The following is a 21783-nucleotide window of genomic DNA, read 5'->3' on the forward strand; positions in this document are numbered from 1 at the left end:
AAACAATATACTCTCACTACTACCTTTTTTGTTGAAGTCAATGAAACAGAAAAAAAAGGGAAAAACTTAAAAATATTTTAAATTCCATAAGAATTTTCAATTGAATTAATTTAGTAAATATGGGAATAACTCGTAAGTTATGTCTTGTAAAGAGATGTAACATCTTTAAATATCAGTGTCTTTGCTACATAACGAGTAGATGTAATGTTTACTTAGTTTTATACACTTTAATGCCAGAATGTTCACTTAGAATATCTATCCAGACCTCTAATAGAGGGTTTAGAATTGCTTGCTATTCATTGAGTAAGTCCAGTAAGTTGTTTTCAGTGTGCTTTATAGAATGGTATCCACATCTGATAACAAAATGTTAAGAAATGGGAGATCTGTCACTTTTACTGTTAATCTATCCTGAGAGGTGGTACCATTGCAGGTTTTATTCGGTTGTTCAACAAATTTCTGAGCTGAACTTGGCTATTGCTTCCATCTGGGGTCCTTCTGCTTCCTCTGTCTCATTATAACATGTTCCTCTTTTTAATATCTGTTATTACCTGGCGTTTTCTTCCAGTAGAAAATATTTATTCTTTATAAGATTGTTCTAATAAACTAAAAGATTGAGCTATTTCAATGTTTCACCATAGCTAATTTATCTCATTTTGAGTGATTTTTGTTGCTAATACTGCAGCATTTCTAACTCCTGAAGGTTTTTTTACCATGCTAACGCTAACACTGCATTTGCTACTTCATGATTAGTCTCATCAGTGTGCTAAAATGATGTAAAAGCTCTTCCTTAATCAAGCTAACCACCCATACGTGTCCAAGGAGTAGCTGTTTTTGCCAGAACTATGCTTTGAGCTCATCTGTGAGCTGTGATTCTATGATAATGAGAAATTTCTTTTAAGGACCAAGCATGTGTTTATTTCGCAAACTAGCTGGTGCCATGCTGAAAGGACAGCATTTCTCATTTGTTAGTCCATAGACACCTGTCAGGTTACACTTCAGTGGGATCTTTATGCATAATAAGTGGTTCTGATTATTTAATTCCTATTTTCAGCAAATCTGGCTGTATTACAGTAGTTCTCAATAGTATTTTAAAGCTTAATAATTTATTTACATGGGATTTCCAAGTGTATCATTTAAGTGAAAGTTTCTTACACCCAAATGGGATTCTTATACCTAAGTGGGATTACTTTTGTATATTAAACATTCTTAAGGAGCAATTCTGTATTTTGACTCAGCAAGTGTAGCAGATCTGTACTCTTTTCCAGGTTTTGTTATTTAGCAGACTGTTCCACGTGCACTGCTTTGTTCAGTTAGTTTTACCTTCTCATTCATATTGTAGCTGTAAAGCCTGCTGTAGACCAAAATGTCATTTAGGGATACATTGGTAAAGAAGTTTTTCAGGGGATCTAGCTATGGATGGACCTGCGATGTTGAATATGAGAGATGTAAAATTAGTGAAGGCAGAAATATAATAGGAGATCTCATTTTTGAAAGAAATGTAGCCTCCTAGATACAGATGGAAGGACCAATCCTACTAGTAATTGTAAGGGCCTGGATAGATGCTTAAGTGCTTTTCTCACTGTACTCGAAGGCTAATGATGCTGTTATCAGGCTTACTTTTGCTACCTCTTGTGTCCTAAGGCAGGAAAGTAAGTAAGCATGGGGATTATCCTTAGATTTTCACACCTATGCCTTCTGCTGTTTTAGTGGCTGCTCAGGATGTGCATGTACTGACTTTTCCTTCCGATGTTCTTGAACCACTGGAAACAAAAACGCCTTTAACTGCACTACAAGCTCAGAGAGAAGGTGAACTACTCATGTTGCAATGTGAGATTAGCCACAGCCTGGACTACAGGCATCCTTACACTGCTGATGCGAGGGCTTTTGCACAGACTTTGTCTACCTTATTGCTCTGGGGAAGGGATGGGGTATTTTGCAAGGCACTGGTTTACAGGCACCTCTAGTCCCAGCGTGCAGCGTGGTTTGGGAACGACGTAGGAGGGCTGCCGGAGGAGGGTCAAGATAGGTGGAACAGTCAGATTCCTTCTTGTAGAAGGAATGGGAAGACAGGTGAGACTGTTGGATTCCTTCATGTCTGTACCAGGGATACGCTCTGGCTCCTGTCTTTCCTGCAGAAATCCAGAGTGATGCTGGATGGCTTCCCTCCTCTCCCAGGGATTACAGAACAGTGGCCTCTCTTGAAAGAGAGGATACTGCTGCTGATGTTTTCACAGAAAAAAGTGTTTTGTCTCCTTTCTCTTCCCCTCTCCCCATCTAAGTTGAAATAATATCTTGTCTCACTAAACTGCACATTTTCCTCTGTTTGCAGTGAAAAAAGTTATGTTGTGCTGTCTCCAGCTTAAATTCCAGATCGGTCATTCTCAAAGCAGGCTTCATGTTGCTCAGGAACTGCAACAGGGGGTTTTCAGGGGAATGACGGCACACTTAAATAGTCTGCTGTTATATATTTCTCAATGCCATAGATAACTTTGGTTGTCTGGTTGTTAGAACTGCATTCTGCCTCTCAAAATTTGTTGTAGTTTCTCCATTGACTTCGATGAGAATAGGATTGGACACTTAAATGATGTCCGCTTCCCTCTCGGTTTGTACGGTAGCAAAGGTACTTTGGCTGGTGTCATGTTTTCTGTCTAGTTTAATTTAGGCTTCATCAGTAATTTGTTAGGTTTTGTGAAGTAAGTCATTGAACATATAATCCCAAATACCTGTATTTGAGCTAGTTAAAGTTTAGGGAAAGTGAAATTTGGAAAGGTTCCCAAATCCTTGCTTAAGTAAATCTGCTGGTAATCTGTAACCGTATCTATGAAATCCACTAAAATAAATCACTGGTTTTAATTTTTAATTTTGCTACTTTACGAAGTTCTACTAAAGACAGGCATCTTGCTTACAAAGGATATGTTGTAAGAACTTCTTAGTCATAAACATTTAGTTTGGTTTATTCTTTAACCTGAATTGCATTTTAATGAGTGAATTATCCTACTTTTCCACTTGATTTGAGCTTTGCTATTGTTTTGGGTATTTTGTGTGTGTTTTGTTTTTGTTTTTTTTTTTAAAGATGAATGCTTTAAGTACCATGTAAATTTTTTCAAAATAGGAATTGCTTATTAAACTACACCCAAGACACGCGAATTTTAAATCTGTAGAACTGACTAATATACATGTTCATAGACTTTGCCAAGTGTGAAAGATTCCACAAACCAAAACAGTGTAACATAAGACTTCAGTTTTATCTTTTTATTATCTCTTGCCTTTTTATCTTACATTTTGTCATCTTTTTTGGCACAAAGAATTGGTAAAACGACATAGAATGATGGCTGAATTATCCGAGATATATGAATGTTTTAACATATTTCTATGAACTTAGACAATGCAAGTTAGTTTTATATTTGTTCCTTGCCAGAGGGATGTTTTGACACTAATTTAAAGATCACTTTGTGTATTCCAAACTGACTTTTGTTGGCTTCTGACACTGACTTGAAAGATTAAACACATTGTATTAGAAATGTTGGGGATATCTCCATGCTCATCATCTGTGCTGTTCTACTCTAGATAAATATTTCAAATGTTTACCATCAAAACCTCAGAAAGTATCCTTGCATCCGTTTAAGACAGTTTATTGAAGTTTGCATCAATGAAATAATATATCCTTCTGAGGTTTCTTGGGCACAGTGTCTAGAAGGAGAACGGCTAAATAAATAAATAAATCAATCAAAATTAGAGATTCCGATCATTCCACCTTTATTAGTCTGCTACTTAAAAAAAAAAAAAGCAACAAAAAAAACCCAACCAAAAAACCTGTCTCATCTTACCTTGATCTTGCTGCCCCAGGAGCTAAAGCTGTCTGAACTGAAAGTAGTAGAAAAATTAAGCGGAAGTTTAATAGCATTTTTACTGTTTTCCACTTTTTTTGTTTTTTTATTTTTTCCCTTTTTTTTTTGTCCTGACATGCCAGCTGTCTCTATGCTCTGTAGAAGTGTGCTTTGTCATTCAGGAGTTCTCATCATCCCAAGAAAAACATGCTGTATGGCATTGCAGCTCATTGCTCCTCAGTTGCACTCTAGATACTTTAGACTCTCTAAAGCAGGAGAAATAAACAAAGTTTTTCTTTTGATTTCTTTTATTTCTTAAAATGTGTGTTGTCCTCGAGGCACTTTTAGGGTCCACTGTGATAATGTAGCCGCATACTTCTCTGTTGAGGGGAGAAAGCAATACCATTACAGTGATGCTATCTGTTGCAATATCTTCATCCTTGAGTAGAAATGGCAGTACAGGTCTTGAACATCAGTGGTTGCATACAATATTTAGAGCAGAACAGTGTTTAGTATTAAATATCTGTCTTTTCAAACTGCTTAAATATTGAATTCAAAACTACTTGACTTTTGGGCAGTTTGAAGCTGGGAGGAAGTCTTTAACAGTACCATCAAGTCATAATAATACAAGGTAACATGATGTTATACTGACTGCTGTTTTAAATAAGATAAAATTTTCACTGGCATACAGGTACTTCATTTTACTTTTCATGTAGAATAGAGTGCATGTATTTTTTATTACAGTGTTTTCCTTTTGATCTGATGTTCTTACATAAATTACCTTTTTGTGCTGTTGTTTGTGCAGTGATTTGTCTGTGTAAGTAACTGAAGTAGTACATAATTCAGAGAAGAGACACTGACGCAAGTTCCATAGCTAAAAACTTGCTCGGAAAAAAAAAAAAAAAAGAAAAATGAAGAAAATTGTAGCAGCTATGTATATTAGTTTTCAATTTTAAACACATGGTGGCAAGTGCTGTGTGGATGTTTAGAGTTCAAGTGTGCAGACTAATATTTTTCTCCTGCCAGGAAGCGTCTTTGTTTGGTACCACTTTGGTTTGGTACCACTTAGCCTACTAGCGAGCTGGCGATACAGCAGTCAGCTGATGTAGTTGAAATGAGTCACATACTTCAACTCACTGGATGCACTGCAAAACATCAGGCAGGTGAGATAGGTACCATTTACAGTACCCTCGTGACCTACTTTACAGTTTTATGCTATTCTTGTGTGAGGAAATCTTTAGTGTTACCGAGATATCTTGAGGCTTGCCATGGAAAATAAATGCAAATTAAAGCATATAATCCTACCATGTGAAATGCAAAACAGTTACAAACATTTACAAAAAGTATAGGAAAAAGCAAATAATAACATTGATAGAATTCGACAATACTGGTGAGTTGATTTGCTGTCTCATTGCTGAAATAGGTTTTTCTCCTAGTTCCTGTTACCCCCTTCTCCTTGGCAGTATCTGTTAGCTTTCTTCAGACTAGCCCAGTGAGGAGACGGATGCCAGTGCAGAGGGGAGAGAATGAGAGAGCAGAGCTGCGATGTAAACCCTAGTGTTAAGTCAGAATGATTGCTTGTCCTTTTTCAGATTATTTGCTGCCTTTTCCTAAGGAGATTTTCTTTCTTGGCGGACAGTACATTTCTCAGGTTGCATCTATTAGACAAACCTCAATAGAGAGCACCCATTGCTGGTAGAACCTACTGTCTTATGCTGCTCTTCCTTAAGTCCTACAGGTGGGTCCAGAAAAATATATTTTTTTCCTCCTTGAAATTTAATCTTTCTTCTTCATCCAGGAGACTGACCTTTGCTCAAAATAAATGTTGTTTCGTTTTTCTGGAAAGTGTGTGTCTTCATTAGACCAAATTTTATCACATATACTTGACAAGCTGTTTGCATCCTTTCCTCCTTCAAGGAGGGATGAAGTTTATTTTCCCTCTCTTTGACTTAGTGTTCATTTTTATTGCCCTGCATCTAATGGTGGACCTCGTGTTCCCTATTGACCAAAATGATGTCATCTCTGTTTCCCATTCATTTGTTGGTATCATTTGTGTAGCTTATTACTAGCTTTTGATCAAGGGGATTTTGTGTAAAAGTAGACAACTAATGTTCTATTTCGAAAAACAACATTGGTATGACTTTCCAGAAGTGCTGAGGACCCAGAAAACTTATTTAAGCTCATGAAAAGCTTCAGAAGCACAGATTTTTCACTTCATCCAAATGGAAAAGTAGAGATCTATCTCTAGGGATATATTAAAATAAAAGTTTGGTGGCAAAAATTGTAACACCACCACCTCCTGCGGGAAAAAGGGGGAAAGGAGGAGGGAAAAAGGTTACATGTAGTAATGTTATTTATCTGGCTTGTCTGGCTGTGTAAGTCACTGAAATTTAATAAACATTCAAAAATGCAGTTACCGTTTTTTCCTGTGTTTCCATTTTTCACACAGACTCAGAGATTTTGATTCCCTGAACATGAGAATGATTTAAGTCTGTTTTTTAGTAGAGTTGTCTTGTGATTAGTATATATTTAAAAAAAATAGTAACCAATTAAAGTTGAAACAGGAGTGCATTTCTCAACAAACACTGGAGAATCTATACAAGAAAGATATTGCTACTACTTTGGTCTCAATCAATGCCTTAAGCCACCTGAGACAAAAGACTCAAAATACATCTAATGACAGCAGATTTAATTTTTCATGACCAGGAATATTTTTGGTTTTATGGCAGTTCAGACCTCTTTTCCTAATTAAGTTCATGATATTAAGTAGGTAATTGTTCTCATCCTTTTCTTCAGCAGGAGCATAAGACGTCTCACTGTCCCAGTGGTCTGGTCTCTTTTTTTTATGAAAACATGGTTTGGAACATTGAGATCCTTGATCTGGGTTAGGTTAAGTGGACAACAAGAAACGTTTAGAGTGAGAGCGAAAGAGTGGGGAAGGTTTATACCCTCTCATCTTCTACTACTGTGAAACTTTATTATATCTCTGTTACATGTGTTGTTTTTTTTTTAAATGCCTATTAAGTATTGTTAAATATATATCTAATTGTTTTAAAATATACTGTTTAGAACATCCTGTGGCAGTGAAATTTTGCAATTTCATTATGCAATGTGAAAAGAAATTATCCTCCTTTGATTTAACAAAATATTATTTTGAATTTGCTTCCACTTATTTCTTTGACTGTGAGAATTGTGAAATCATTATTTATTCACTTTTTCCCCATCACCTGTTTCAATACTGTTTTCTGTCTCTGAATGCAATCACTCCTTTTCCAGGCTGAAATTATCTGTACTTATAGAAGCCATTTCATGCACTTCTTGTGCTTATCTTTCTTCTCTGTAGTCTTTATAGTTTTGCTATAAATTGTTTTTCATATACTAAATGGGAACTTCTCCAAGAGATGAGCATACCATAGAGTGAGGTGAAGTTGTTTTCTATTTCTTTATTTCTGTATTTAGAATTTCTCGTGCCTTTTCTTCTGTTGAATATGAATACTTTCAGGTCACAGTCTGTGGTTTGTCCAGCTTGTCTGTCTTAGTGGTTAATGTCAAGAAAAACATCAACTGTATATGCTTTGCGGTGCTTTTCCCTCTGTGTGTATATCCAGACTGAATTTTGTTTACCATTTTATTATTCAGTGACACAACAGCTTTCTACAACTTTTTGCAGCCAGCTTTATTTTTTACCAGTAAAAGCTATCCTGAATAATTTTGCATCTGTACCAAACTATTCTTTTTCAAGAACAGTTAGTATTTTCATGAGCAACACAGATCCTATTCTGTTATTTCTCTCCTTTTCATTCATGAACACTTTCTCTCTTGTTCAACAAGAACTTAATTTTAGGGTCTTGCTTAGTGACCTTGTTAAAAGTGTCTGGACATCTGAATATTTAATATCCAATTGCTAACATGTGAGTAGGATTTAAGATTTCTAGGCATTTGTCAATTTGATTGAAACTGGCCACTGAGTTAAACGTTTCTGGAGTAGGAGAGACAGACGTAGTGGGATATAACCTTTCCTGCCCAGACATGAAAGTATGAATGTGAAAGTTTAATTTTCTTAGGAAATAAAAGTGAAAATACTATGTGACTTGGTAGTGACTAGTCTTGTCCATTGCCATATACTACCAGAGAAACCAGCTCCTAGATTAAAAAGCATCAGTGGCCTCTGGATCCTGTACTCCGGTCATGCCTCTCCCTTTGATTCTGCCACCTCTTGTTTTCTCTTGGGGATTTTTTTTTTAGCTTCCTCCCTGATAGCCGGAATTCACTGTCCTGCTGTCTACTGAACCCAGCCTTGATCTCACCCACTTTTGGTATAATTCAAGAACATCTTTTCACAGTATTTTCTTTAAAAGGAAATCTAAAAGTATGATTTAAATCAAATTTGATTTTCAGACACCATAGGAAGATGTGAACACGTAAGAGAAGGACTTTTACTTGCAAGACTGGCAATCTAAGCATGTTCCTGTTTAAACAAAACATCCTTATTCTAACTCTGCATTTCTTTGGAATTTTCTAGATCCTTTTGTGTTCAGCAAGTCAGTATTTTTTTCCCTTACGTTGGTAGACTCCTTATATATAAAGCTTCCCTTCAACTTGAGCAAATGAAAAGTTTTTATACTTTTCGAAGCCTTGTCAGGCAACTGACTGTCATCACCTTCTACCACACGGATAGTTATCTTCTGGGATAACTTTGTTGTCAAGGCAACCTCCCATTGACAAGAGTTGTGCTCATTAGGACTTTATTGTGGCAGGCAATTATATTTCAGTGGTATAGCACTGAATTTAGTGAGTTCTTATTGTTTAACTTGTGCTAACTGCAACCTGAAATAGCATGAAACTCGAGGTGGAAATGTTAGTCAAAAAAATTTGGACTGTTTTATCTTGAACTGTATATATAAATTTATGTACAGTCTTTAATGTGCATAATGTGCAAGATTATGTTCACAATGGAGAAAAAACACGTTTCTTAACAATAATTCAGCTTTTCAGTGTGATCTTAAAATACACTCATTCACATTTATACAAGCTCTCCAGTTTTCTCCTAGGAAAAAAGCCAAATGCTATTTGTAGAACTATAATCATGTGTATATAGGATTGATACTCTTTTGTTGATCATCCAGGTCTAGTTTGTTAATCGTTCTTATTTATTTTTATTTATTTTGCAGTTTCTTATTGAGAGACAGGGTTCCCAAATTCCCAGTGAAAGCAGACTAATCAGGTCCTGATTTTTGAGCTGGATCATCGTCTTACACAGAGCAGTATGCACATTCAGATCCCAAACTCTGATCTGCAGTTGTTTATCCTGACCTTTCCCTGTCCTGTCTTGTATGTTTTGCCTTGACAAGGATTTTAAAAGAGTTAACCTTCTTTCTTCATCAAGTAAAATCAGCTTCGTACCTGTGCCAGCCCTTTCATAGATTCATAGATTTTCTAGGTTGGAAAAGACCTTAGAGATCATCGAGTCCAACCATCCCTAATCCCCATTAAACCATATCGCTAAGTAGATCATCCACCCTATTCTTAAGAACATCCAGGGATGGGGACTCAACCACCTCCCTGGGCAGCCTATTCCAGTGGCTGACAACCCTTTCCGAGAAGAAATACTTCCTAACATCCAACCTGAATCTCCCCTGACTAAGCTTATACCCATTTCCTCTTGTTCTATCACCCAACACTAATGTAAAGAGCCCTTCCCCTACCTCCCCACTATCTTTTCTCAAGTATTTGTAGGCTGTAATCAGGTCTTCCCTCAGCCTCCTCTTCTTCAGGCTAAACAGCCCGAACTCCCTCAGCCGCTCCTCATAAGTTTTATTTTCCAGCCCCTTGACCAGTTTAGTCGCCCTTCTTTGGACTCGCTCCAGGAGCTCAATATCTCTCTTAAAGCGAAGGGCCCAAAACTGGACACAATATTCCAGGTGCGGCCTCACCAGTGCCGAGTACAGGGGCAGGATCACTTCCCTGCTCCTGCTGGTCACACTATTCTTGGTACACGCCAGTATCCCATTGGCCTTTTTGGCCACCTGGGCACACTGCTGGCTCATATCAAGCCGGTAGTGATTTCCTCTCCTCATTTCCTCATTTCCTGGTAGTAATTTCCTCATTTCCCTCTCCTAATTGGGATCTTTGCCATATCACTTCATACATCTCACTGCTTAGCACTGTCTATATTTTCACATGCCATCTTGGCCTTGCAGGAAGGATCAGTTTTGGCACTTTCTGTATCTCTGCTTGAATTCTGTGGTTGGGGACCATGAGATGCATATCAGGTTACTTCTTGGGAGTAAATGCCTGTATAGCGATATTTACCTGAACTCCAAGAAATGTGCACTTGCACTAGCAATTATAAAACTGTCAGTAGCTCCCTCTGTGGGATGCTGTGAAGATGCATCTAGCACAAATGCCTGCCTTTGAATGGGTTTGCATATTACTCACCAGTACATAGGAGTTTCTGGGTTAGAGGTCTGTTGGATCTGAACTCCCAAGGTTCCTAGTCTCTGGCCTTCCTAACTGTGGGCTTACTGTGAACAGCAGAGGTGGGGTTCAGTTGGAAATAAAAATGCAAAAATATTGGTGTCTTACTGTGAGTTTGTGTTTGTGTGTATTGCTGTGTCAGGCATCTAAGCTTCCATATAGCTGATGGAGACCTAGTAAATAAACTCAGAGGAGCCTAGAGAGAGATTAGCTATGGCTTAGAGTAGCTAGTCAGCTGAATCCCTTTTTAGGCTTCATTGAACGTATTGACTGCATCTTCATTACCTGTGTAGCTTAAGTACACAGCATGCCTGTAGACATTTAAGTTTAGAAATCTTAATCTCAAAATGGAAGCTCTCTGAGTTTCTGCAAAAAGTGAGTTATAATTTCTTTCATAATATTCCAAAGGACTTTTTTATCATATGAAATTCTGGGCCACTAGATGAACTGTATTTAATGTAAGTGTGGGTTGCAAATATGTGTGTATTGCTAATTCTTGCCCGTTTTTCTTTGATAGCTTTCATTGAAATCAGGGAAGATTCAACGTGGAAAATAAAAGAAGGAAAAAGATGTAGCCATGCTTTTTTATGAGGAAGGTATTTAGAGGTGCAAAAAACATACAAAAATCAAAACTCAATGATATGAAAACCCTACAGGGAAGCCTGTAGGTTTTTCTAGGTTCAAGTTCTTAAGGCAGCTTCTAGTGCTATTGAAATAAATGGTAATTTTTCTGTGCCTAAATGGAATTTGATTGTGAATGCAGAGAGGATGAGATAAAGTACTTTCTCTTATGCTTAACTCAAAGAATGTGAGTAATCTCATCGACTTCAATAGAACAGCTCATGAATTTAGTTAATTAAGCATGTACTCTAAAGTGCTTTATTGATCAGGATCTTGATGCATGACTCTGTAGGATGATAATAGAATGTTAGATACAATCCAGAAAACAGTTTGTTTTGCCTCTTAGCTACTTGGAGGTAGTCAATGTTTCTAGAAGAAGGCTTTAATAAAATTAATATTGTTCTTAAAGACCAAAGTCTGAAAGAAAATCATGTTGCTATACAAGAAAAGAGAAAGGAAAATTGCCTCTCTTGCATCCATATGCTCTTTAATTTTGTGTATCTTTTAGATTCTGTACACATCAGACTTTCATAACTTTTCTGTAATTTCAAAGGTAGTTTAAAAATTAGTATCTCTAGTCCCCATGTATTCCCTTAGTCTCTGAATTATGTTTCTATTTGTAAAAGTTCTCAGCAGTGCCCAGTGAGAGGACAAGAGGTAATGGGCACAAATTGAAACACATGGAATTCTGTCTGGACACGAAAACACTTTTATCCTGTGAAGGTCATCAAACACTGGCATAGGTTGCCTAATCTATGGGGTTTCCATCTTTAAGATACTCAGAAGTCATCTGGACATGGTCTTAGACAACCCAGTCTAGGTGACTCTGCTTTAGCAGAATGATTAGACTGGATGATCTTAGATGGTCTCAGGAGGTCCTTTCCAACTTAAATGATTCTGTGATTTATAATAGACATAAGATGCAGATTGAGAAGTCAGGAACTGAGAATTTATCACGTGCTTTTCAAAAAGAGTTTTCTTGTAAGTGTTTGGAAGATATATGTCTCCATTTTCTACCTGAGACATCTAAACGAAGCAACTACTAACACGCATTTCTGCCTTTGCTTCCACATATGCCATTATCCATTATTACAATTTTCCTTACACTGATCTCATGCTTTCCTGCCCTGTAATGAGCTGAATCATGTAGAATGGCAAAGGTGAATATCTTCCTGATGAGTGCGCTGTTAGAGGTTTCCTGGCATGCCAAATTGTCCTTCTTTGCTGTGATTTCACTGTTTCTTTGAGATGACATAACTTTTCTCTGTTGGATAAGTTTTCACCTGGATGAGTTTAATGATCTGGCTCCCTACATGACTACGTAACGCTCTATGCTGACATAAATGAAATCACGGAAGTACATGCAAGGTGGTGAGCTAAGCACGACTACCTTTTCAGCAGCAGCCTATGCTTATGTTGTCCTAAAGCAACCGTGGAACTCCATCTTGTGAAGTTTTTCATAAAGCTGTCTTTTTACATGGATTTCTAACACACCCCCACACCCCCTGGAAGTCTGCATATGTGGAGAGGATTTTGCATAGCTATATTTCCTCTTCATGTGGAGATGTTAGCAAAACCGTTTAACCAATCTGCCTTACACTATAGGCACAACAACTAGTTGTCAGTGCAAGGATGCCCGTGTAGAGATGGAGTATTATCAAGCACCATTAAAATACAAGACATTTTATTGAATTTAATGTGGCATTAAATGTCTTCCCATTGCATAGCGAATAAATTATTGTAGGTGTTCTTTAAATTTATCATTTGGTTCTACTTAACAAATTTATTTTTCTGTTCCTCTAAAAGAAGACTTAATTTTTCCTCCATGAGCATACTGGTTTATTAGTGCTACTTATGAGACTATGCCAACAATTTCTAGATTAACTGTTATTACACTCTGGGTATTTTGCTAATAAAATGGCATGGATAAAGGGAGGGATAAAGGGAGAAATATGGTTGACCCAAGAAAGAAATACTTAAAATCTTGTTCAAAAAGCCTTGTGTGCTATTGCTTTCCTAATGTGCTGTATTGCTATCCCAGATATTCAGTAAAGTAGGCTAGGTTAGTTTAAGTATGGCAGATTTTAATCTCCTCGGACTATTTTTCAGCTGTTGTTAAGTGTATGACTGTTCTCTGAAAATGGTACTGCACAGTTTCTGTTTATTGAACAGATATTCTCTCAGTTAACTTAGACCTAACTTAAGTCCTTTGAATGATCACCTCCCAAAATATTACTGCTGGATAGGATGCTATTGGAATTTAATTCTGTTATTATCGTAGTCTGAGTCACACAGATTCGCATAAACCACGTGCTTAAAACAAGTGATATCAGTGCTTCCAGAAAGTAGGTCATTCTCTGCATACAGTGTTGTTAAATGTTGTAACCTGTTTTAGTTCAGTTATTCCTGGTTTATCTCAACGAATTTGTTCCAGTGTCTGTATAACATAGTCTAAATTTCATTTTGTAACTGCCAATACAGCAATCCAAAACTAGTGTGTGAAAGTTGAAGAGGTTTCTTAATTTTAGCTAAACATAATGAAAATTCTGTAAGCCAAATGACAGCTATAGTAACAGATAACTGTAAGTTTATCTTCAGGGTATTTGTTCTTGGCAAACTGGTTCACTGTTGATGAAAAGTACCTTTTGATGATACATGAAGACGCGTTCTTGTGTGATCTGATCTAGGTGGTCCTGCTATGGCAGGGGGATTGGACTAGATGATCCTTTGAGGTCCCTTCCAATCCCTAACATTCTGTTGTTCTGTGAACAGGAGCTTTGCAAGGCACCCTTGCAACGCAGGATAGAGCTGCTCCTACTTCCCACAAAGCCTTTCCTCACTGAGCTTCACTTAAGTGTCTTAACAGACTATGCTACAAGTCAGGTTGTTTAGTTTAGTATTTTTAAAATGGAATCTACGTAGTTCTCTTTTTCTCAAGCTCCTATTGTTAGTTACACTGGTTATTGGTGTTCACAGAAGTGAACACTAACAACTAAGCCATGACTGCTATTTGATTTTTTCTTTTTATTTCTGATATTTTATTGTCTTTAAAACCTGAACAAATGTAAAATAGTCCTAACGCGTTGTGTGATTCTCTGGTTCCTTGTTTCAGTTTTATTAAAGCATCCCCAGCTAACACATAGTTGATATAGATTACCTTAATATGAGAATGCGTGATGTTTCCAGCTTGGAGCAGTAAAAATTTTAAATAAAATCAGAAGTGTTTATAGTAGACCTAAGATGAACAGTTGAATAAAAATGCAAGCATTTTGTTACTTCTGTAAATGAACAACAAAATTGAAAGTAATACTGAATATATGGTTTATCTTATTGTGCATAATAAATTTCTGACTAGCAGAACTCCATCCAGGTAAGAAATAAAATAAATTACCATAAAATAGACTTGAAATTCAGAAATCTACAGTTGTTACTGATTTACAGAACAGAGCAGCCTCACTACCGTATGTAAAATAATCGGTATATCTTCATGACAAAATTCATCTATGTACTGCAGAACATTCTGCTACGCTGAAGATTAGTAGGTTGAAGTGCGTAGATTAACCTGGTTTGCTTCGAAGCAGACTGCCTTAGTGACAAAGCTTTCAAGCAGCCTGCACAGAAAATCTATTAAGCTTTCGAAATAATTAACTCTTTTCTACTGTGTAAGACAGTACCTAAATTCAAACACAACCTTGGAGGAGGGAAGAAAGGACAAACTGGTATTCAACAAATCCAGTAAAAATCTTCTTTATAGTAACATAGATACTTGTAGGGGGATTATGAAATCGGTATAGTTACTGTTTGTTTCTGGAACGCACATCATCATTAGAACTGCATGAAATATTAAGAACCTTATCTTCTTTTGTCTCTCCAGTGCTTTAGCTCCTAGTAATGATCTCTTCTTCCTTAATATTCTGGCCTTTCTTGTTTTCCTGATACATGACACTCTTGTGCTTTGCTCTGCCACTTACATTGCCCTTGACTGTCTATTTTGAGAGCTATTCTGCCCTTTCTTCCAGTCTCACAGGGATTCTTGGTTCTTTTTTACTTTCCTTCTCCATCCTATTCATGGGTGATCTGAGGCTTTCCTACAACTTCACTGTCAGCTTATGCTGATGATTTGCATATCTACTTTTTTTTTCTGATCTGACTCCCTTAACTAAGATGTGCATTTCAGAGTGTCTATATGACAGCCCTCCCTAGATAGCTGATGACAATTAGTGATACCAAGAATTCTTCTTTTTCCTTCCAAAAGCTCTTAGTTCTCTTATTTTTACCTTTTTGTAGTAGATCCTGCATAGGGTTTTTTTGTTCTACATATTTTTCTCTTATATTTTCCAGACTATCTGTACTCTACTCTCCTCTCACTGAATTTGTAAAAGCCTAGTTCTTATTCTTGGTTTGAATTTTTTGTCTAATATGAATAATATGAATCTCCTTAAATCAAATAGAATATGTAATTTTCTTCCGTCATTACTCAGATCTTCCATCATTCAGTTCCTCCATTTTCTTGCCATTTTTCTCTAAGTATTCTTATAGTTATCCTAATTTGTTTTTTTTCTTTCTCACCAGTAGTTCAGGAATTACTGATCAAAAACTCCAACTATTTTAAAGTGTGTATAAATCTCTGCTAAATGTTGTCTGTTCTGTGCTTAATTAATATTTTTGTAGTGTGGAACTGAAATAATGCTACATATGCTACCGCATGTAGGTGCATATGTAGAGGTTCTAAAGTGATAACTAATGTGGCATCAGTTATGGACAGTGGTTTTTAGACTAAATCTGATTTCAGCTGTCTTCCAGACTGTCATCAAGTAAGCATTATTCTGCTAAATCTTTGCTGCCTTTAGCTGGTAAGATTCATTTCAAAACAACAAAAAACTTCAGCATAGGAATCTTCAGTTTGACACTGGTTCAGAAAGTAAGTTGTCCTGATTATTCAGACCTCTAAACAAAGTACAGAACAAAGTATACAAATCAGTTATTACTGATTATACTTGCATGTTTAAAATTAATTAATTATTTTGATACTGCTAGCTCTTAAACATTTTCTATTTCTAGAGCACTCTCTCAAGACTAATGTAATGTCTGAATCACAACTTGAGCATCATTACTATCCTGTAATACTATCATGACTTTGTAAACAATGAAAGAATTTACAAATAAAATGAAAATAGCTGTTGTGGGAAACATGTCTTTCAGTGATGGTGACTCTGCATCTGCTGTTGCATTTTTTGAAAGTCACGACTTTTGGTGGTAATTGAAGATAAATTTCAATTCATGCTTAGAGGTACTTGGGTTAAAGGCTGGAACTGTATTTTTCCACAGTAAAGAGGGAGAAATAGGACTTTACTTGTATTTATTAAAAGTTTATTGCAAGAAAGAATAGTGTTCTTTATATAGCTTTCTCAGTTTGTATTAACTGTGATGTTTGAGAAATACTGAGTTCTTGCGATCAGATAGAAGTTGAATCGTGTGTTGCCAGTGGCACAAGTTTGTCATTCATGTATGCTGACAGAGGTTACCAAAAATGCCTTTGGGAACTACGTTTGAAGGTAGCTTATGAAATGAGTTAAGAAAATCCTTCAGTTGAGCACTCCAAAACTGATAATTTGTGAAGTTGAACAATACCTTTTTCTCCTATGTTTACAGTGTGCTATATGCTGAATTTAGCTACTGTTATTTTGAATGGTTGAATATTATTACACTAAGGATACTTCAGCCCACCTTAGCAAAGTAGTAAAGTACACTTGTATTTAGTTGATTGCTGAGATTTCTTTTCATTCCAGTTGCAGGGCTTCACCATGCTTTAATTTCACCCTGACTAGCTTTTATTTCTCCACTATCTTAATCAACACTGACAATTCACCAACTTTTCTGTCTTTGTTTCTGTGTCCTCTAATTGCAGCCTTCATCTTTTTCTTTCTTTTTTTATTAATTTTTTAGTAATTTTTTCCTGTGTAGCTCAAGAATTCCAGAAATTGTCATGTTATTTTCCATACATGTAAACTAGTTAAAAATTCCATGTGCATTTTAAAAATTTAAATTAATTTCACAAAGCAGCATACAGATAGTTATGCTTTATTTTTGCTCATTTTTTCTTTTGGTGAGAGGAGTGGGTTTATAAATGCCGTCATCCTTATTCAGTGTGTTTATCTTCATTTTCCATGGAAATTTGCATTGGAAAGATGTGATATTGGTGCTTTTTGATTTAAATGCAGTAGCATGCACTAAGAAACTTGTAGTACGTGTATTTCTAAGGGTGGCATATGTTGTTGAAACTGATTGATTGCGTTTATCTAATCAAACTGTCAAAGCAATCCTTCTTACAACATTCTCCTTCATAGACCCGTTAAGCATTTGAACTTGTAAACCTTTTATGCCTTTTACTCAGCAGAAAGTAACCATGGATCACAGTGAAAGTGAAAGGATGTAGAAATGAGAGTATTCAGAAAGATTTAACTGGAAAGCCAGTATATATGAACAGGAAGACCCATATCATGCTAGTTGCTCATCAACAATAATTAAAATATAATTCATAAACTTATACCTGATACTTTGAAAAGAGCTGAAGTACGTATTTTGTAGGCTTTTTAATATAGCGTCTCAATCAAAGATACTTTTTGAGGATAGGTGATTAGCAGTGATTCATACAAAGTCCACATTGTCTTCCTGTGTGATGATCTTTCAGCCTACAGATTAAGTAATATTTAAAAACAGAGGTTCGTTGTAATAGGTTCATTTCTTATTTTGGTACGAGGTGGTTTTTTTTTCCTACTGACTAAAATTGAGATTTATTTTTTTTAGAGGGAGTTTGGTAAGAATTCCACAAAACTTTGTTGTCATCTGGAAATAACTAGGAACTGATAACAACACCTGTAGCATTGTTTGAGATAGTTCCGTTGTAGTTAATCTCTAAATAGAACTATCTCTGGGTATTTGAAAATGTATTTTTTAGCCTTGTTTCCTTGAAAGTGTTTGAGTCTCGTATCATCTTTTAGATTTTTATTGGTCTTAAAATTCAGTCAACTATAATTAGCTTTATTTTTAGTTTGTAAATTATTTAAATTGGAAAAAAAAAGTATTTTCTCAGCTGGACTGAGGATTTCAATGGAGGGTGAAAATAAGAGATAAAAGAAAAAGCCATGAATTACATCACTTCAGAGACAGTGAGCGCAGAGGAAACAGTTGTAGTTGTGGTGATTTATTATTAAAATGTGAAATTGGAGTAAAGTTGCACAAAAATATAATTGTTGGGAAGAAAATTACAGGGCTTTAAAAAAAAATCCACTAAACACATTTCAGGATAGTGTGCAGTTAAAGTATCTTTGGTGAACCTCTTTTTTTGTTATTAATATTGACATAATACAGTTATCAATTCAGAGAAGACAGTGCAAGCCCCTGGGAAATATTAGTGGGAAGAGATATTTTGATTGAGATTTTTGGTATTTCTCCTTTTTTCACTGTGAAGGAACGTAGTCTGCTTATAAATGTAAAAAAAGTCATGCAGTTATTTCAAATACACAGTACATGAAGTTGAAATAAAACCGATTTTTCTTTATTTCATATCTCAACAAAAGAATATTATCGAATAGCATAACAAGTGGAAAGTCTTCAGATTAAACTACAGTTTTAAAGTTGATGAACAGAAAGCACTGCAGACATCTGTATTTTTCTTATATGTGCTATCTATATTTGCATTACATAAATGTTACATATTTAGCTTTGAACATGTCATTATTTAGTATCTTGAGAAGTGATCAGGAAAAGAAGGTAATTATCAGGATAAGAAAGCCTGCAGATGATTACAGGTAATTCAGAATAAGCACAGAAGTGAACTTAAGAGCCAAGAAAAGCAGAAAGACCTTCCGACACAAAGTAACAGTGATAAAATGGCACTTGAAATACACATTCATGTAAGTGTAAAGTGACACAGAAAGATTTGGGGAGGAAAAGGAAATTACATTTTTGTATATAGTCATTAACAATGAACTGTATGTTGCCACTTATGAACAAGAACTTGAGGGGATAATGCTTCTATGAAAATGTTAGAATGGAAAATAAGAGACAGACTAATTTTGCTGCTATATAAATCCATGGTTTTCATATGGAAAGGGGTCAATGTTGGAGGAAGTCAAGAGTGAGTAAAAATGAAGAATAGCTGCTTCTGAGGACTCCTTAGCCTGGGGAGAAAAAAAAATTGAGGGGAAAATATAGTACAGGTGCACAAAATGTGTGACACAGCGAAAAGTTTAATCACATTTGAAAACAGGTGTCAGGTTCAAAGATGAGAGGATGTTTCTTTTCACAACAGTTTAATTGTGGAACACTTTACCACAGACTCTATGGGTCCTGAATTTTACAAGGATTCAGAAAATGACTGAGCAAACTTGTGAGGGAAAAATCTGTCATTAGGTATTAAAACACATGCCAACATCTGGCTCAAGAAATCTTTGTGCCAGTATGCTGGAGGATGGGAAAATGTTACCTAAAGCTTACACTTCTTTGAATTTTCCCTTATTGCTGACCACTGTCAAAGACAGGGTATCCAACCTAGAGATACTTTTAGGGTAGCTGTGCTGGGACACTGAAGCTATGGTGATAACATTCGGATACTTTCTGCATAATAAAAGATGTTTAGCTAAATTAGTTGTGTGGTTTGCTCTCAGAGGCAAGGCGTATTTTTCGTTTATTTACTTCTGTCTTTACTGCTTCCTTTTCCTGGTCTCAGGCAAACATCAGATTTGACCTCTGGTGTTTCTGGTAATCCATTTTTCCATTATTTATATATTATTTAATTCCACATTCTTTCAAGATAGATCTCAAAAGCATTTTATTCTTCACAAAACGCTAATATCAGTCCTGTATGGGTTTACATGCCAGGAGCACGTATATTAGGATATAAATATTTCTTTAATTTTAAACATGACGGCTTTCTGCTGTGGACGAGACATTCATGTTGTTTAGCAGCATTAGCAAAAATAATGTTACTCCTTCGGCAGGGAAGCAAGGAGAACAAAGAGTGGTAGAAGTAAATTGTTTTGTATTTAACATTTCTAAATAAAACAGTTGTGTTAACATGCTTTGATCCCTTAAAGAACTGATTGTAAAATCAAGGGAAACTAAGGAAATTCTTTGATCTGTTTGAGTCATTTCAAACCGTTGTAAATGGTTTTCTTCCAGTTTTTTCCATTATGTGAGAACTAAATACTGCATTATTAGGTTTTCCATCATATTGCTAGATCTGAATGGTTAACAGAAAATTATGCAAAGTCAGAGTAATGTTGTAGGTGCTTTTATTGTAGCAAATTTTATTTTCTGCAAAGGACTTTTTAATGATGAATTTAACAATTATTCATTTCAGTATTAAAATATAATGGATATCTGTTTTCTTTTAGATGTGTTTGAATTTATATTTGTATAATTTCACTACTTTATGTATTTTATCATCATAGCTTTTTCCAGATTAATCAACTTGTCACTATAAATGTTGTTTCCTAGTGTCATTTCCAAAAATTCTGCCGGTATCAGTATAAAGTAGACTTTGCGGAGTTAAATCTTTGTTAAATGATTTACTCCATGATGCAGAAATTTTATTTTTTTTAATTTATTTTGCCCTTATCCTGCTTCGTTTGTTTCAGGAATACAAATAAATTCTGATTCAGAAAAAATCATATTTAGAAAGAATTCTTAGAAGTGTGAAGATGAGCACATGTGGAAGTATGCTTCCTGAAGAAGTCTTTACTAAAGCACATGGTGTTAACCACAAGCTTAATCTCATGCTTAATCCTGAAACTGAGACTCAGGAGTTCATTAATGTTGTGTAAAAACAGCATGTTAACAACCTTGAGAGATCTTTAGCTCATCAAGCATGTGTCTTCTTGCAATCTACCTTTGGCACAGACTAGTTCTTTTGGATAATGTTACTTACTGAAACCAAGCGTGAGCTGTGAGTGCTTTCTTGTTCTTCTGTCAGTGGGGGGTTTGGACCAGTGGTATCTTGGCTGCCATTTATTTCCTTCCTTCTGCCCATGACTGTGGGGAGGATCCTGTTCTAATTTAGCTTTATTGTTTATTAGATGTAATTAGGCTTAAGCAAGGCATAGGGAGCTGGGCAGAGCTGGGCAGTTCTGTATCGTGCTGTTGTGAGAAGAGGCAGAGGATGGCTGCCTGGCCTCGTTAGAAACAATCATTTCTGGCCCCTTTCCACACGTGATGCGATGCAGTTTTACTGCCTGCATGTGCTAATAACTATTTGTTAGGATATAATTAGTATAACAGTTACGGTAAGTTTTGTTGCTCACTTATACTGAGGGGGAAAAAAAAAAGCTCCTTTTCTGATTTCTATCAGTGCCTTCTCTTCCTTGACTGAGAGTTCTCTGCATACATTACTGGGAAAGGGTGTCACCAAAATACTATATGCTAAAGTCTAGCACCACTGAAGATGCAATTTTAGCTATGTACTTTCACTGGGGAAGGTGTTTGGTAGAGCTCCATCCTGAGGTTTGATCCTTTCACAAGTGTGGCTGAGAGGTGCAGGAGACAATATTTAAAACATTCCTACGGCAAAAGCTACGGTTTATATCACTGGATCATTGTAGCTCCTCAAGAAAACGTCATCAGTTGAGTCACTCATTAAGTTTTAATGTATCTCCAGCATGCTGAAATGTCAGTTCATGTTGTCAAAACAGTGTTCAGAGGCCCCATTCGCTTGCCACATCAATGCCTTATTCCTGAGAAGGGGCACAAAGGTTGTTCTCTGCCTCTCCAAGCAGGAGTTGATGCTGACAGATACTTCACAGCAGAGAGATTTCACTGTATTGCTGTTTGCTCTAAAATGGACTGTAGAGTGTAATAC

The 21783-nt window shown here is 36.1% G+C and overlaps 1 protein-coding gene across 5 annotated transcripts in view; it reads left to right on the forward strand.

Annotated features, from left to right (window-relative positions):
* TBC1D22A (TBC1 domain family member 22A) overlaps positions 1-21783 on the forward strand; it is a 186786-nt gene that overhangs the window by 103380 nt on the left and 61623 nt on the right. The gene's annotated exons all lie outside the window — the stretch shown is intronic.

This window comes from Tauraco erythrolophus, chromosome 4 (genome assembly GCF_009769465.1).
Source record: "Tauraco erythrolophus isolate bTauEry1 chromosome 4, bTauEry1.pri, whole genome shotgun sequence".
Taxonomy (NCBI): domain Eukaryota; kingdom Metazoa; phylum Chordata; class Aves; order Musophagiformes; family Musophagidae; genus Tauraco; species Tauraco erythrolophus.